Consider the following 16,863-nt stretch of genomic DNA (forward strand, 5'->3'; position numbering starts at 1 on the left):
TTTTGCTTACCTTGATTCCCATTGGAATGCTTTCAGTAACACTGGTGAAGAACAGCACCAACAACACAAGTGACTACCTTGTGGTAATACCACCTCCACAACTTTAACCGGCTCCGCCACTACCTTTCCCATCAGGCCGCCGAGACCCTCATCCACGCATTCATCACATCCAACAACAACAGCAAAATAACGTTTGTATAGCGCCTTTCACGTCGGGAGGATGTCCCAACATCCAGGTTTGATGATTCTAACTCCCTGCTTGTCGGTTTTCCCAACTCTTCCCTCCACAGGCTGCAGATCATTCAGAACTCTGCAGCTTGTGCCCTCTCCCACACCAGGCTCTGTGAACCTATCACCGCTATCCTCGCCTGGCTCCACTGGTTCCCCATCCCCCAGATGGAGTGATCAATTCTCATGCTCTGCTAACCACATGCAGTAAAAGAATATACACTTGACGTATAAGGAAGCAGAACAAACCATTTCAACTGGGTGGTAGATGCTCTATTTTAAAACGTTCATAAATTAAGATAAACGTTTATATCCAAAATGCCATAGTTGCAAATTGAATACATATTTGAAACATAATCCTAAACACTGTTTAATAATGATACCTAAGTCAAGTGAAGCGTAGACCAAATTTAGAGGTAATCTCCCTCTATTTACCTCTGCCCCAATGTTAGCAGAGTTAATAATAATAATCCTTGCATTTGATATAGCATCTTATCACATCCTTGAGACATCTCAAAGTGCTTCACGGAATATACTGTAAAGTGGATTGACTGTGTACTTTGTGGGCAAAATGATTTAGTTCAATGTTTAAGAGGGAATTGGATAAAAGCACAGAGGACAGTCAGAAAGTGGAGTTCTCTGCCCCAAAATGTTGTAAAGCCCATTATTTTTATTGAGAAAAACAGAATTAAATAGATACTGTACTAATGTGTTAAAGAAAGAAACAGAAGAGTGGATCTGTGCCCAACATCTATTTCATGCAGGCCCCACCAGGAGCCACCTAAGCAAGTCAAAACAAATTGAAAATCAGAGCCCAAAGATATAAAGATAATGGAAAGCTCCATGCAGCACATAGCATAATAATAATTAATTCTCGTATTTGTTATAGCATCTTTCACATGAGGAAGACATCTGAAAGCTTTCGATGGAGTGACTCTATACCGTTGACCAGCTCTGCAGCCTAATTTGTGTACATGCAAATAGCCATGAAGTGAATCACCAACTTTATTTGTGGGGATTGTTGGTCAGGGCATGGAAAGAATCTCCCTTCTTTTCACAAAATGTGACATGGGATCTTTAATGCACACCTGAATAGGCAGACAAGACCTCTCTTCAACATCTCATCCATTGTTGAAGGACGGCACCTCCATAAATGCAACTCCCTGTTGTTGGAATGTCAGCCTAGATTATAATGAGTTCAAAAGTTAGCGTGGGGCATGAACTCACAATCTTCTGACTCAGAGACGAGAGTGTTACCAACTGTGCAATATTTCTATACTGCCTTCAATGCAGCTTTGTGTTACAAGGCACAAGGGAAGATGATTTATTGGTGGTGCCACGCCAACTGAATGGGCGAAAATACAAGAACATTTCCCCAACTAAATGAGCACATCTATAATAACGTGGCATCCAACAACAGAGAAGAGAGAAATTTACTGCAGAAAAATAATCTTGTTGCTAGTTTAACTACTTGTTTTCAAACCACATCAGATTTAATTATTCTGTATATGTTTATGATTTTTTAAAAAAATTCTCAGGTTTATTTAAGTTTCCATTTACTCTGGCCTCCACAATGAGAACAAGTATATTATCATAAATGTAATTTGAAGTACACTTGTGAAGAATTTCCAAATAAGTTAATACCTGCAACAATGACTTGCATTTATATAGCACCTTAGGATAATGGCCCAGATAATAACTCCAGTAAAATGGATCTAGATTTATTCTATTTACTCAGCATTTCAGAATTGGGCAAATTGTTGAATTCAGTTCTTAACTTTGAAGTCAGTTTTCTGTAGTTCTTAAAAGAAACTTACAGAAAACTAGTGTCTAAACAAAGCCCAAATTCTTCACGCTCTAAAATTATACATAAATGGAGTAAATCTAGACCCAGGTGGAATTTCTTTCCCACTATCTTTTTCACCTCTGGAAAGTGGGTTTCATCTCTCTCTCTCTCTGATTGTTCAAGAGTCCCACCTGGAATGGTTTGGACAGTGTCAACCCATTCCCCATTGAGTACAAATCCACAACAAAATACTGCCAACAAATTGTATTAATGATTAAGTCCCAAATATGATATTGTATTATATAACAATCTGCCTATGTTGGTCCTATTTTCCCTCGAGAGCAAGCTATGCAGTTTTAACTAGTTGAACTCCAGCAGTAACCCCAGTGCGTACTCTGGGATCCCCAAGCAATGGCTGTTGCCAACCTGCACTAATACTCTAATACTAATAATGACATATATGTGAGGAATTCTTAGTCTAGCTTGGATACTGAAGCATGGTAATGGGTTTCCACATGTGTCAGACATCTGGCTGATCAAATATAAAAAATCCTAAACACACTTTCTGACTGTCATCAACTAGCTAAACATCCCAAATAGCATACAAATGCTCGTAGTCGAGTCACACCTTAAGAACCAGTCAACCATCTTGTGAAATGGAAGAGACATCTAACCATTTAAAGGAGTGACAGAAAGTTGAATCTATTACTCTTATAGCTCATCCGTGGGTTCTGTTGGTCAGCCTGATGTCCTGGCGCACGCAGAAACCCACCACCATGTTTAAGAGTATCCAAACAAACCATGGTTTGGCAAGATAGAGCACTAACACCTTCCTAGGTTTAAATTCAGTGCTGCTAAATAATAATAATAATAATCCTTGCATTTGATATAGCCCCTTATCACATCTTTGAGATGTCTCAAAGCGATTCACAGAATATACTGTAAAGTGAACTAACTGTATATTTTGTGGGCGAAACCCGGCAGCCAATTGTGCACAGCAATGTCTCACAAACAGTCATGGATTGAGTGACTAAATTGTTATTGTTTTTTTTTGAAGGATTATTATCCCCAGAAAAGCGATCCGCCAATCGACTAACAACTGGGTTCCTACTTACTGCTAGGTAAATAGGGGAGTGTGGAGTAAGGAAACTTACCCAACATTTCGCCCTGCTAGGAATAGAACCCAGGTCTTTTACTTGTGAGGTGAGTGCTCTAACCACTGAGCTACAGGACTCCACGAGGTATATACTCTACAAAATGAATGTGTGTTTGATGCAAACACAGAATATCAATTTACTAGCATTTCCTATTGACCCTATTGCATTAAAACTCTGGCTAAAGCATAAAATCTGCCCAAGGCTATGCATTGAACCCAAACTGGGGACACCCGATCTGGGGGTGGGAAATGAGGGGAGGTGGAGGAGAGGTAGGGGGAAGATGCAGTCAATGAAGTATGTTTTAAATATGCTTTAAACTAGGGGAGGGAGGGAGCACACGTATTGCACATTACTAATATGTGCCAAAACAAGAGACAGCAGCATATTTGAGAAATGTGATCACTTTTTGTCAAGAGCTTTCTACCATTTTTATTCAGGTGTAGTAGTTACACAGAATGAAGGATTAAATACAGTAGTGCCGAGGCAAATGATTTGCAAATTTGCTCTTTTTAAACTCAGTTAATGCAAATCCTAATTCAAGCAGAACACGACTTGGCAAACCAGCCTCGCTTTCATCAAGAGTTGTATGTATTCGAAGTTACAATGCAGACTCCAGTTACTGCGTGGGACCAGCTCAGTTTGTGAACAGCTAATAACTGAGGGCTATAGATAGGATGACTTGAGACAAATGTGGTCAAAACTGTCTCATTACAAAAATACATAAGTAGCTCAGTGTTTGAACAGGTCCCAAGTTTCCACTGAGTGGCCAGCATTGTGTGGGCCAGATTTTTGAACTGCGAAACCGTAGTGTGTGTATACGTGCTTGTGTGTTTATGTAGAATGTGGGTTCATGCCTTCATTTAGACTTTCAACTCATATAGTCTACATTGATGCTCCAATACAGTACAGACAGAGCCCCACATTGATGGAGGTGCAGTCCTTCAGATGAGATGTTAAACCCAGTCCCGTCTGCCTGTTCAGGTTGATGTTAAACATCCCATGGCAATACTTGAAAAGAGAGGGAGTCCTGGCCAACACTCTGCTGAATAAAAATTGGTCTTTCCTATCATGGCTGATTGTGGGACTTTGCTGTGGGCAAACTGGCTGCCTTATTTGTCTAAAAAATACACAGTCACTTCAGTTCCAGTAAATCCTGTGAAGCACTTTGAGAGATTTCAGTGAAATGATGAGTTGCTGTATCAAATGCATGGCTTATTATATATACACACAGGATGTTGGGTGTGTATATAACAGTAAACCCCTGATAACTCGACCCTGACTTAATTGGTTATTACCACTTAAGTCATCATACTGTCAATATTGCGGCCGCATTTACTGTATTTATATACGTGTGTAACTCGCCACTCTGAATAATTCGCCACTGAGCCCTTTTACCGTGGAGTGATGAGTTATCACCTGGGCCAACAGAAAAGTGTGGCTGCACTTTTCCCGGGGAATCCGCTACTGACGTCCTTCTCCACTGCAAACCCGCTCCAAATGTATTTCTGGCCCCGGGCCTCTCGCTGTTGACCTGATGTCACTCTGAATGTGTGTGTCTCTCTTTGTGTCTCTGAGTCTCTGACTGTGTTTGTCTCTCTTTCTGTGTCTCTGAGCGTATGTGTGTCTCTCTCCTCCTGAGAATGTGTGTCTCTGTGTCTGTGAGTGTGTGTGTCTCTCTGTGTCTGTGAGTGTGTCTCCGTGTCCGTCAGTGTGCGTCCCTCTGTGTCTGTGACTGTGTCTCTGTATCCGTCAGTGTGTGTGTGTCTGTGTGTGTCTCTGTGTGGTGTTTCGCTCCCTCTCTTCCCTCCCCTCACCCTGATCATTTCCCCCCTGCTCGGGTCCTGACCCAACTGTCCAGCGCCTTGGGACGTCCTCCCGACGTGAAAGGCGCTCTATAAATGGAATCTTGTTGCTGTTGTTGCTGTCCCTGAGAGGTAGGAGGTGGTGAGCTCCTGTAGCCTCACTGATGTGTTGCCCCACCCACCACCCTCAATAGCAATTCCCTGCAATTTTCTGCAAAATTTGTCAAACATTTGTCACAAATTTCCCACAAATTTTCAAATCTCCCAGCAATTTTAGGCAAATATTTCTACTCTTTTCTATTGGCCCAGATTATCAGTAATATATACATCAGTACAGTACATATACACACATAGACAAACGCACACATATAAACCACGTATAGAAATACACAATCGTACAAATGTTGAGGAGGGTTCTGTGTGACTGTCTCCAACACATTTTGTCAGTCAGTCCTATTCCAGTATAATCACTGGCTCATGAAAAACATCACTGCATTTGAAACCACCTTTGCAGCCTACCCTGCTGTCAATGATTAACAACGGAAACAAGTTAAGCTTTAAAAAAACAAAGCGCGAGTTTGTGTAGAGGAAACCACACAGAGGGAGTGTTACAGTCAGTCTGGACTAATAATCTCTTAACAGTAATCGTCAGTCAGCGTTGATCATGTTAATTCCATTCAAAGTACTCTGAGCCTATTCTTGTTGTTGTTATGACCCGTTCCACCTTCCCACACCTCTGCAACATTGCCCGCCTCTGCCACTGCCTCTCACCACAGGCCGCCGAGACTCTGATCCATGATTTCATTATGTCCCAGATTGACTTCGCCAACTGCCTATTCATTGGACTTCCAACTCTTCCCTCCACAAGCTTCAAATTATTCAGAACTCTGCAGCTCGTGTCCTCTCCCACACCAGCCTCCGAACCTATCACCCCCGTTCTTGCCTGGCTTCACTGGCTCCTCATTCCTCAGAGAATCGAGTACAAAACCCTCATTCTTACCTTCAAAGCCCACCACGGTCTTGCTCCCCCCCCCACCTCTCTGACCTCAGAACCCCATTTCAGCCTATACGCTCCCTCTGCTCGGCGGTCACCGGCCTGCTTCAGGACCCCGCACTTCCCACCCCACCGTTGGCGGTCAGGCTTTCAGCATCTTTGCCCCCACACTCTGGAACTCTATCCTGCAATCCCTCCACCTCACCCCCTCTCTTGCCTCCTTCAAGTCCCGTTTTGAAGATCTTCCTCTTCAAAGTTATCCTTCGGCCACCTTCCCACCCCCACCCCCCTGCCATCCTCTCCTTTTGACCCCAACTCCGGTACCAAACCCCTGATTGTTCTATGCCCTGTGACGTCTTTCCAACGTGAAGAGTGCTGTACAAGTGTAATTTGTTGTTGTTGAGCCTGCAGCTGGGATTCATGTGTTGCTAGTTCTTATGAAATTACATTTAAGGAAAGCTTAGAGGCTGAGGATACATCTGTCCCATCAATGAGTCTCCACACCAATCAGCCCCATAGAGCGAGGCAAATGTCAGTGGGTGCACTGGATACAATTGACATGTACACAGTGCCTTTTATGTCAAGAGGGCATATCAAAGCGCTCAACACTGCTGGTTGGGCACCTGAGCTGGGGGTGGGTGGGGAGGAAAACATATAGGTCTGTTGTGGTGTCCTGTACCTCAGTGGTTAGAGCACTCACCTTGCAAGCGAGACACCTGGGTTCAATTCCAGGCAGGGCGAAACCTTGGGCAAGTTCCTTACTCCACACGCCTAATAATAATCCCTCCAAAACAAAATAATAATAAATTGGTCATGTTTAATCCACGACCGTTTGTGGGACACCGCTGTGCGCAATTGGCTGCCGCGTTTCGCTCACAAATATACAGTCAATTCACTTTACAGTCTATTCCGTGATGCGCTTTGAGACGTTGAGAATACGTGAAAAGCGCTATATCAAGTGCAAGGATTATTATTTATTACTACTCACAGCATGGAGATCTAAATCCATTGCCGCAGAGCAGGCTGACCAGTTTGTACACAAGTGACAGAGGCAGCTGGAGTTTGGTCAGCCTCAGGGTTCTATTTATAAGACTTGCAGGATGTCATCCACCTAAACATAAAAACAACTTGAAAGATATGAAAGCTCGTGAGAGTGTGTTCTGGCTGCTTTGCGAGATTACTTTCATGGTGCTGTCATACCTGTGAAAAGTGATATTTGTTTTAAACATACTGGCACTTGCTGCATAGCAATGCTGATCAATTTAAACACAATGAGTGGTAGGAGTATATAATAAGCCTTGCAGTTGATATGGCATCTTATCACATCGTCAAGATGCCTCAAAGCAATCTTTAATGTCCATCTGAATAGGCAGATGGGACCTTGGTTTAACGCCTCATCCGAAGGACGATCTTTGACAATGCAGCACACCCCCAGCACTGCACTATATAGGTTCCAAGCATTTCTTCAACGCCCACCACCCCAACCCAACACACACACACACTCACATTTATATCATCATTTCTTTAAGACTTTTTGGTCACCCTGTACAAGTGACCTGCATCAGATATATCAAGTTATGCAATGCTAAAATAAGGTCATTTCTGCAACCTCATATTTCTATGTCGCTGCCTGTGGATTGAGTGTACTGATGGGAGGTTGGAGCATGTTTTACATTGAATTGCACGGCAGCATCCCACGAGCAATGCACAAGTTCTAATTCAAAGGCTGCATTTTCGACAATTTTGCGCTTACTGAAAATGAAGACTTAGTCTCTTTAAAATGCAACTCCCTTTAAAAGTAGCAGTGCAATTATTAATAATAAAAATAATCCTTGGATTTGATAATAGCACCTTATCACATCGTCGAGACATCCCAAAGCTCATCACAGGATACATTGTAAAGTGGATTGACTGTGTATTTTGTGGGAGAAATGCGCTAGCCAATTGCACACAGCAGTGTCCCACAAACAGTTGTGGATTGAGTGACCACATTTTTTTTGAGGGATTATTACCCCTGGAAAGGGATGCGCCAATTGACTAACAACCAATTAACAACCTTGGAAGAGAATTTTTTTGAGAGACATGAACAAAAATCCCTCAGGAACTTTCTATCTGTTTGATCATCCCAAGTCTGAGCTACCTGCACTGCAGCCTGTCAACCATTCATTATGTGCTTTCCCAGATCAAGTTAGTACAACAGCTCATACTTATTTTATAGGGCTGTTCCTGCAGAGTAATAATAAACACGTAGAGACACTTTAATAGATAGCTGACAGACTCTGATAATGGCACATCCACTCCATGAATTTCTTTCTTCACAAATAAAGCTACTGAAGTTATCGTCTCAACCAGTCTTTTAAATGCCAGTGATGGTTTCCGTGGAAACAGGGCTGAATCTCTCTCTCCTTTTGGCTTAAATATTAACAGCCCAGCCAGCAGCTTCAAAACAATTAAAAGGGACAGCGCTCTACAGATAAAGCATTACAGAGAACTGTCCATCAAAAAAGTATTCATTTGTGATGATCTGATTTTGAAAAAAAATCTAATATAATCTAATAATATAAAAATGATCAATGATTAGAACGTATCAATGCTTAGAATTGTGTCGTGTATCAGCCTGGCTCAGTTGGTAGCACCCTCCCCTCTGAATCAGAACGTGTGGGTTCAAGCCCCATGTTGGGACTTGGAATCACATACTCGACGCTGACGCTCCAAAACAGTGCTGGGACGAGGGGGTTGCATTGTCGGAGGTGTTGTCCTTCAGGTTATGTGTTAAACTGAAATCCTGGACATTAAAGATCCAATGGCTCGATTCAAAAAGAGAAGGAAGTTTCTCCCTGTGTTCTGGCCAACAATCCCCAAAATGAAATTGGTCTATTTGTGGGACATTACTGTGCGTAACCAGTTACCCCATTTTGTCCACAAAATAGATAAGTCAATCCACTTTACAGCATATCCTGTGAAGCACTTAAGACAACTCGACAATGTGGTTTGGCGTTATATCAAATGCAATTATTATTTTTGGAATATTATGCAGAAAAAGTGGTCCATGACTGGTGCAATACCACACCTCTCTCAAGCAAAATCCTCAGCAGCTCATCACAGTAACTCTAATGGATTGTACCTGTACTGCTGGATTGTGCACTGCTCTGCCTTCATAAAGGCTTTTTTGTTGGTTAGTCTGGTTTCTGACACAACACAACAACAAACAACAAATTACATCTGTATAGTGCCTTTCACGTCCCAAGGCGATGAAACATGCGGAAACCCATCACTATGCTCAAGTACATTGTACTGAAGATTAAAATTAAAACAACAACAACAAATTACATTTGTATAATGTCTTTCACATGAGCATGGCTAAAATAATCTCTCATTCGAAAGTCAGCCATGACATTTCAGAGTGCTCCCATCCACGTGACCCCTGATGCCCACAGTGTTACAATATTTATGCAACAGATGGGCCAAAGGCTACAGAACACATCCATGACTTGTGTGCTGTGTGGTTGGGTGCACTCACTGTGCTTCTCTCACATCGTGCTGTGAGACACCTTGTAGCTATCAGTCCGTGACTCGGTTGCCCCGCTGTTTACTGAACACATTATTTGCGCCCTCATTGTTTCAACGTAATAACCCTGAAGTCGCAATGAACAAAGTCTATTAATACCACAATGCAGGATGTCTTTTTGAACTCAGTTCAAATTCCTGCTTAATGCTGTGACTGTCTGTTCAGCTCCTGCTATTTCAAGATTGGTTTGCTGTACGTGGCAATTTTCCAGGCAGGGCGAAACCTTGGGCAAGTTTCCTTACTCACACACCTAATAATAATCCCTCCAAAAAACAAAACAATAATAAATTGGTGATTTTCAATCCACGACTATTTGTGGGACACTGCCGTGTGCAATTGGCTGCCACGTTTCGCCCACAAATATACGATCAATTCACTTTATAGTGTATTCTGTGAAGCACTTTGAGACGTCGAGAAGATGTGAAAAGCGCTATATCAAATGCAAGGATTATTATTATTATTATTGAAACTGCAAGTTCTGTTTGAACATCCAAATAGCAGGGAGGTGACCTGACGACTGAATTATGAGATTATCAAACTATGATAATGTGAGCTATTGAGCTAGTTCCCTGCAGTGACATTGATTTTTACATAAAATTGATCAGACTTATTTTTATCTGTTCAATTGCATTCATTTTTAAATGAGCATAGCTCAGTGTCTGAATGAGGCCCCCATTCATATCATTTTCCACTTGGGACAATTATTTGAGCTGTCAAAAATACAGCCAATATTCCGAACCAAATCAGGAGCAGCCTCCTCTGGTGCAAGACTCAGAAGACGAGATCTCCAATCTACATTGAAGCAAAAAGAGGCTGTGCAGCATCTGTGAACACAGATTCCAAAACAATATTCACCTCAGGGTGCTAACAGTGAGATTGTAAATTCTTGTCAGGGGAAGCACTATACAATACATAAGGTGACAGTGCTCAGCTTCCTCACACAGTCGAGAATCTGCTCCTACTATATTTGAGCAAGAGTTACGTTTACTCAGTCAAAAAGGGAGATGATTTACCATTTCTAACAGGAGTCTTTAAAAAGGAAACAAAGTGACGCTGATCCATGGGAATGTCTCACTTGATTTCCCTGTTAAGGAATCTAGCTGAAAATCAACACATAAATCCCAATCTCTCCTACAACCCTCCCCCCACCCTCCTTCCCACATACACACATACATAATTCAAATATGAATTCTAATAATAATAACAATAGTCCTTGCATTTGATATAGCGCACTATCATGTCGTTGAGACATCTCAAAGAGCTTCACGGGATATACTGTAAAGTGGACTGTCTGTGTATTTTGTGGGTGAAACACAGCAGCCAGTTTCAACAGAGCAATGTTCCACAAATAGCCATGGAGAGAGTGACCAATTATTTGCGAGATTTGTTGGCCAGGACACCAGGAGAAACTCCCTTTTCTTTTTGAATAGTGCTACGGGATTTTTAACATCCACCTGAACAGGCAGATGGACCTCGGTATAAAGTCTCCCCCAGCATTGCATTGGAGTGTCAGCATAGAATATGTTGTGGGCTTGAACCCACAACCTTCTGACTCAGAGGCGAGATGGCTACTACTGAGCCAGGCTGACACACACTATGAAATGCGAAGTAACAAAGATCTGAACACTTGCTCTCCAGACAGAATAATAAGCCTTGCTTTTCATATAGCACATTGTCAAGCTGTCAAAATGTCTCAAAGCACTTCAAAGATTTACAATAAAATGCTTATTGTAGGTGGATGCTCCAGCCAATTTGTGTACAGCATTGTCCCATGTACAGCCAAGAAGTGAATCATCAATTTTATCTGGGGGAATATTGATCAGGACACTGGGAGAAACTCTCTTCTCTTTTCAAATAGTGCCAAATTTTAATAAGGGGATCTTTTACGTCCACCTGAAAAGACAGATGGGACTTCAATTTAACGTCCCATTCAGTATCTCTAATAATCCAGTCCTCCCCCATACATCCTGTGAAGCATTCTACCAACATTTCAAAGATGCTATAACAGATGCAAGAATTATTTTTTTATATCACAAAGCATCTTCAGTTATATAGCAAGGTTGGAAACAAAAACAGACAATAATTCTTAGAGAAAGGGTGAGAGAACTTGGGGCAGTAAATACTTAGGAAGAGTATTATAGAGAAGAGGTAGGGAAATGGGATTAAAAGATCTGGTGAACTGGTGAAACTGGCTCAATGGGCTGAATAGCTCCTCCTATTCTTCTCATCCTATTAACTATGGGGAGAGGGGGAGAGAGACTTTTTTCTACAAAAAGCTTTTAAGTTTTTTCAAAGTAGAGGATAAAACCATAAGCAATTTAAACTATTTCCTCTGTGCAGCCAGTAGTAGCAGCGAGTATTCCCAGATCAGACACAGCATGAGATAAAACACAAGGTTTCATCTCCACTGTCCCCAAAGCGTCTCTCAATAGTAACTGCAGATGAGTATCAGTAGGACGCCATCATTTCCCTCATTGCATGACCTTTCGGCATGAGAATGCACTAATTAATGTGGAGTCTAGTTCTGGGCTATTGAATCCTTGTCCACTGATAAATGAAATGAGAATGCCTGATTAAAATTTGCTTGAAACCCTGAACAGTCATCACACACAACTCTAGCTGCTCAAAAACATTTCCAAAGTCACACAGATCCCCTAAACATGTCAATTGTAAGCTGCAAAACCAACAAGGTTTCATAAAAGAGCCAATTAAATAACTGCCCGTCCTGCCAGATTTATTTCTGTGTTCACAAGAATGCTGGATTTCGTTAAATCAGACTGCACACGTACCTGAGGTTAATGGTCAAGGTTTGCTCCTCTGACTTCAGCAGGTCGCCTACTACAAACGTAGCAGATCCCAGGAAGCTTCGCTGTAACCCAGAAAGAATAAAAAGTCTTCATTAGCTTCAAAATCCATGAACATGACAGCTTCAGCACAATGTCCTGCCTTACAACACAACACAACAACAAGACGGAAGAAGGAAACAGCTGAGTAGATCTATTACCCTGCTACAATTCACTTGTAGATCAGTGACAGAGCTATCAATAATGTTTGGCTTAATTTACTTCTGGAAAGCAGGGTACCTTTCACATTACCAGAGATCAATCTGGGACTGAATGGGAAAACAGTGAACTGGAGAATAAAAATGTTGCCTTTTTATAATTTAAAAACATGGGAAGTCAAGGAGTGACCACCTCAGTCACAAAGTGACATCCAGCTTCGATTCAACACCTACATCTTTGATCGCGCCTTTTTCCCCTCCCCACCCCTTTGACTCCCATCCCCAGCTCAGGTACTCAGCCACCAGTGTCAGACTCTTTGAGACATCCTAACGATATGAAAGGTAAACGCAAATTTGTATTTGTGTTTTCAGGATAAAAACAAGCTTTGCAGGAAATCGTTTTAAACAGTGTTGAACACTTACATGTCTCGGGGCCCAATGTCCTGAATGATCAAACAACTACAAAATAATCACATACTCGCAGCCTTTGTTTCATAATTTGATGATAAAGCAATCCCAGAACTTGAACACTTAACAGCCTGACCAGAAGGTCATGGGTTCGTGTCCCACCACTCTAAACTGAGTGCTTGCCTGTCAGGATGGTCAGGAGCCTTCTGGCTGATCACAACCAACATTGGTGACTTCTGTGAAAACATTGCATTTGATGTAGTGCCTTATCACATCTTCGAGATGTCTCAAAGCGCTTCACAGAACATACTGCAAAGTGAATTGACTGCACATTTGATGTGAACTTCAACCAAACAATGTGACAGTCAAATTTTGGGTGAAGAAGAAAAACTAAGTATTTCTGACATGTTTCTGAGAGGACCTTTAACCCGTGAAAGTAAAGTGTGCATCCGTTTTTAAGATTCCTTTACAGCTGAAGGATGATACTGACCAACAGACCAAGCATGTCAACATAAGTGACCAATGAGTCACCAATTAAATTGTGTAAATATAGTTCTTTTGCATATTTCACTAATGTTCATTTTCCTGACGTTTACGTGTTGTCAGGTACTGGATGGCATCTCACCAAAGAAGTGCATGCCCTGTCAGTGTCAGCCCAACTCTCACATCCTATGAACTGGATGAAGCTGTGCAAAGGCAAGAGGCTGTGTGGGATGAGTGTGCTTGTGTTTGTGTGCAAGTGAGTGATTGAGTGTCCAAGTGAGAGTTAATGTGCGAGTAAGTAAGCAACCATATATCCGGGAGAAATAAAGTGAAGCAAAATGAAAATAGAAACCCCTTATGCAACAAGTGGTCATCACCCTGTGAGTTATTGACACAGTGCTTTCACCTCAGCTTTTTTGTGTAAATGAGATGATATAATAACCACAATCAAACTCTTTGAGTGTGACAGGAAATGCTCCTGACTTTTTAACGGACAGAGAAATCCTCAATGAGATTTGTGCAGAAGAGACTTATCGCTTTGCTAATAATAAAAATAATAATAATCCTTGCATTTGATATAGCGCCTTATCATGTCTTCGAGCCATTTCAAAGCGCTTCACAGAACAGGTGAACGTCAACCAAAAAATGTGACAGTCAAACTTTGAGTGAAGGAGAAAAACTAAGTATTTTTGACATGTTTCTGAGAGGACCTTTAACCCGTGAAAGTAAAGTGAGCATCCATTTTTAAAAGTAGTTTCTGCTGGAGTTGCTCATTTAAATTTGCAAAATGACCTGCTAAGGGCATTTTCTTCGGTTCCATCATGTTCTGTGCTTTTGTTCTGTATATTTGAAAACCATGATCCCATCTGCCTGGAGAGAGCATTTATTTCGGGTACAAAACTACAAGGAAACAAGGAGTGGGTCCTGTTACACTATTACTCGCAATGTATACTATTACACAGAATCAGCCAGTACGCAGCACAGGCTGCTTCCCTCAGGTGCCTGCAGACTATCAGCTGAAGGAGAGACACAATCATTAGTTTACGGCTGACTAAGCTTATTTCTAGACTTCATACTAATGTGCACAAATAGACTCCACAGTTACCAGTGACTGTATTTCTAGGCAAATGAGGCAGTCAATTTGCGCACAGCAGTGTCCCACAAATACTAATGCAATGAGTGACCAATTTTATTTTAGGGGATTGTTGGCCAGGACACCAGGAGAAACTCTCTTCTCTTTTTGAATAGTGCCATGGAATCTTTACCATCCAACTGAACAGACAGACAGGGCATCAGTTTAACGTCTCACCTAAAGGACTGCAACACTGACCCCAGTATTGCATTGGAGAGTCAGCCCAGACTATGTGAGTTTTAAAGTCCTAATGTGGGGCTTCGACCAACAACCTTCTGACTCAGAGACGAGAGAGCCACTAACTGAGCCAGGCTGACATATACGTCACATTGCGTGTGAGATCTCGGCTCCAGAAATACATCAGTGTCGCGACTGGGTTCTCACAAGGCGATGTGACATACTCGAGTTTTCCCACAGGAAACGTGCTTCACATCTTCAAACTCTTTATCCTTCATCTGCCAAACAACCCCAGTGAGTGAGTTTAGGCCTGTGCATAAATACTGAAGTGTAATTAAATGATGTGAAGCAAACATTTCTTTCCTTCATCGTGCTTCCCAAAAGGGGCTGTGACTCATTGCTGTCTGCAAGTTGGGAGCCCAGCAGAGCCTGGCTGCTTTTCCATCAACCACATTTGCCAGCATCAATGCAAATAATTTTTTTTACCTTCCATATCTACAAGTTACACGTTTGTGGTTGTGAATTGCATATTGGCTCCCTCTGGCCCAGTAGCTTTCTCACTGACAGAATCCCCGCTGTGTTCCTCTGTGTCTTTACATATGGTTTGCTTCACACTGCCAGTTTCCATGCATCCTCCTCTGCACAGCTGTAATAACTGGGAGATTTCCGGAACCAGGAGAATTTTTTTTAGGTTAGGCGAGAGTCTGATACATGTGGAGACACACCCAAAGCAGAAAGAGAATTGCACAACCTGCATGTCATATTCCGAAAGGTATTTGGCGCAGTTTGGTAAGAGTCAAGGTTTGGGGATCCCAGAGTGTGTGTAGCCTTGTACAGTGATGAATGAAATGGTAACCCAAGAAAATCCTATCTAGCCCCTCTCCCTCCCTTTCTTCCTCGCACACAATCTCCTCTTCTCTCTCTGCGCTTTGCTCTATACACACACACACACACACATATAGATCTATGCCCCCCTCTCTTTCATAAACATAATATACACTTGTATAAGTTACACCAAGTATACAAACTTACTTTTGCTGCAGCAAATCAAACAGTTGTCCAATTGTACAAAGTTATGTTATTTAGACAGGCGACTCCCATCATTAGCAATCTGGTGAGTATGGCACAACTTCACACAATCGTGCAACTGCAAGCTTTTTGCTAATATCTTGCAGCCCTGCATCACTTCCTATTCAGACAGTTGGCATGAGATAGACAGTGTTCTACACAAGTCCAATTTAGGTCAATTCAAGATCTTAGCTCAAATCTGCTCAACCTAGTATGTCTTGTAGTGAAGCTCCCACCACACTAGCTTTCGAGAATCCAGTCGCGAAACCCTATTCACTCTCTTTTATTTAATGCATTTTGGCAGCATTCTGATATTGTTGTTGCCGCTCTCTCGCATGCTGTAAATGGTACAAATGCATACGTTCCAGGTCTTTTGCAAGCATCAGCAAATACATTCCTCGCCCTACTCAGCTATCCCCCAATCAGGGTTGAAAATGCTATTGCCAGAAAGGAAGCAGCATCAACCTCACATCAATATCAAAAGAATCACCTTTGGACATAGAGTGAATTTCCTGCAGGAAAGTCCACATATACCACATTGATCCACGTTACCCCAGCTTCAAACAAGAATGTTGGCAGCTGGCCTGATATATGGGGGAGAGGGCCTTATGCAGGAGATGTAGCCCCCACTCCACCCCTCACCTCAGAAACCCTTTTTCTGGCATAAAAGTAGCTCAGCTGTGACAAGTAAACAAGTGGCCCGTTTACCCTTTCAAGAAGGAATAGCATGTGGAATATAGGAACGAAGAGGCTTTAGTTGAAAAAAAATCCACTTGGGAAAACACAAACAATAAAAGCACTTCAGAGATAGAAAATGATGCATGTATTACATCAAAGAGCAGATGTTTGGCACCGTTTAGCACCCGTCTGGTTCCTGGCAATGTAATAGAACAGGACCCTATACACCCTTCTGTCATTCACCTGCCACATGTACAATGTTTAGAACACTGATCATGTTAATAACTGGTTATAAGTTAGTGGTACACTTACTTCAGCCAGTTAGGATGTTTAATTTAGAACCAGCCCAGAGGACTCCTGAATAAACGCCTTCCTGTGCAG

At 42.0% G+C, this 16,863-nt stretch overlaps 1 protein-coding gene across 1 annotated transcript in view; it reads right to left on the reverse strand.

The window, feature by feature from the left end:
* The window catches only part of inpp4b (inositol polyphosphate-4-phosphatase type II B), a 203,354-nt gene that overhangs the window by 130,631 nt on the left and 55,860 nt on the right, over window positions 1-16,863 (reverse strand). The window contains exon 5 of the mRNA XM_007897646.2: window positions 12,325-12,404. The gene's annotated coding sequence lies outside the window, so the exon portion shown is untranslated. The remainder of the gene's footprint in view (window positions 1-12,324; window positions 12,405-16,863) is intronic.

The sequence above is a fragment of the Callorhinchus milii genome, unplaced genomic scaffold, assembly GCF_018977255.1.
Source record: "Callorhinchus milii isolate IMCB2004 unplaced genomic scaffold, IMCB_Cmil_1.0 Scaffold1, whole genome shotgun sequence".
NCBI classification, from domain to species: domain Eukaryota; kingdom Metazoa; phylum Chordata; class Chondrichthyes; order Chimaeriformes; family Callorhinchidae; genus Callorhinchus; species Callorhinchus milii.